Genomic DNA, 2,090 nt, shown 5'->3' with positions numbered 1-2,090 from the left:
GGCATTATCTCCCCGAGGAATCTGGCAGAGAGTCGCACTAGGAATCTGTTCAAGTAGCTTCATTGTATACTGGTGGTATTCTGCTAGTCTCAACTTTAAAATCTTGTATTGTCTGACAACTTATTGGATGATAAGTTGTGAGTCGCAATAGATGTCAATATCTGTTACATCCATTGAGATTGCCAACTCTAACTTCGTGATTAATGCTTCATATTCTGCTTCATTATTGGTGCACAACTTTGTTAGACGGCAGAAGAATCTCAGCATACCCTTATCTAGGGTGATGAAAATCAGACCAATTCCTGCTTTGCCCGGTATAACTATTTCTGATTCTTTGTATTTTCTGGTTGACGAAGCTCCATCAAAGTACATCTCGTAATGTATGGCAATGGATGGTTCTACTTGCAGTATCTATTCATCTGGCAAATCATCGTTGAATGGGGACCAAGTTGGAATTAGATGTGCTATGAGAAAATCCGCTAGAATTTGTCCATTGATAGCACGAATGCAAACAAAAGTTATATCAAATTGCAATAATATAAATGATCACCTTTCTAAATGTCCGGAGAGTGTTGGTCGGGTTATCAAATATTGTAACAAATTAACTTTTAAAATAAGGGTAATCTTATGAGAAAACATGTAATGTCTAAGTTTTTGAGTGATGAAAATTAAAGTTAGACAATGCTTCTCAATAGGTGGATACTTTACCTTCGTCGGTATTAAACGGCGACTCAAGTAGTAGATTGCATTTTCCTTACCCTCATTATTAACCTGAGCCAACAGGCCTTTGAGAGAGTCGTCTAAGACCATAGTATAGAGTATCAACAGTTTTTCTGAGATAGGGGCTGCTAAAGTAGGAGGTGTCATTAAGTATTGCTTAACGTCCTCAAAAGCCCCCTGGTATTTCTCTTCCCAAATGAATTTGGCATCCTTTTTAATTAATACTGAGAAGGGTTGACACCTACCTGTGAGATTAGAAATAAAGCATCTCAGATATGCCAACTTTCCTTGGAAGGAATGTAGTTGTTTAAAAGTATTGGGACGAGGTATTTCTAAGATAACTTTAATCTTATCCGAGTCGATCTTGTTTCCTCAATAATGAACAACGAATTCTAGAAACTTCCCGTAGGTAACGCCGAAGGCACACTTTAAGGGATTCATCTTACGATTATATTGTTGTAATCTTTCCAACACGATCCTCAAATCATACAAATGATCCATTTTCTATTTTCTCTTGGTGACATAATTATCCACGTAGCATTTTATTTGGTTGTGAATGAGGTCGTCAAAAATCTTCGTCATAGCTCATTGGTATGTTGTTCTGGTGTTCTTTAACCCAAACGATATTACTGCAAAGATCTCAATCAGTGTTTTGAAGGCTGTAAGAGATGCATCTTCTGGAGCCATCATCATTTGATTGTATCCCAACGATCCAACCATGATGGAGAAAATCTCATGAGTCGAAGCGATGTCCACCATCATTTCTTGTACAGGCAGTGAAAGTTCATCTTTTGGACAGACTTTGTTCAAATCTCTGAAGTTGACACATACACAGATTTGTCCATTTTTCTTCTTAAGTGGTACAATATTTCTTGGCCATGTATGGTATTTCTCTTCTCTTACAAAGTTAGCGTCTATTAGCTTCTTCACCTCAGCAATAACTTGTTGCTCTATTTTGAGGCACATTCTTCTATGAACTGTAACTTTTGCTGATAGTCCTGGCATTTCATCATAGCTCCAGGTCAAGCAATCTTTGAATTCTTATAGCAACTTGATCAATTCAAAAGATTCTTCGTTGCTGAGTAGAGAACTTATAAGTGTTGTGTGGGGCTGTTCTTCCGTCTGAAGATTAATTTCCTCAGTTTATCAATAAATGATTTAATTTGTTCTTCAAATTCCAACAGAGCATGTTCAATCAGCTAATTGGTGGATTCATCCTCCACATCAAAGCAATCCTCTTACGATTCACTAGTAACAACCAAGTAAAACTGTGAATCATCGACTGGTCCCACTGTACCAAATCCAAGACCTTGTTTCAAATTGGGAGTTTGACTTTTAACATTCCACAATTTTTAAAACAGTTGTAAGTT

The sequence above is a fragment of the Phalaenopsis equestris genome, unplaced genomic scaffold (genome assembly GCF_001263595.1).
Source record: "Phalaenopsis equestris unplaced genomic scaffold, ASM126359v1 Scaffold232452, whole genome shotgun sequence".
NCBI lineage: Eukaryota > Viridiplantae > Streptophyta > Magnoliopsida > Asparagales > Orchidaceae > Phalaenopsis > Phalaenopsis equestris.
Note: the sequence above shows the minus strand (reverse complement) of the source record.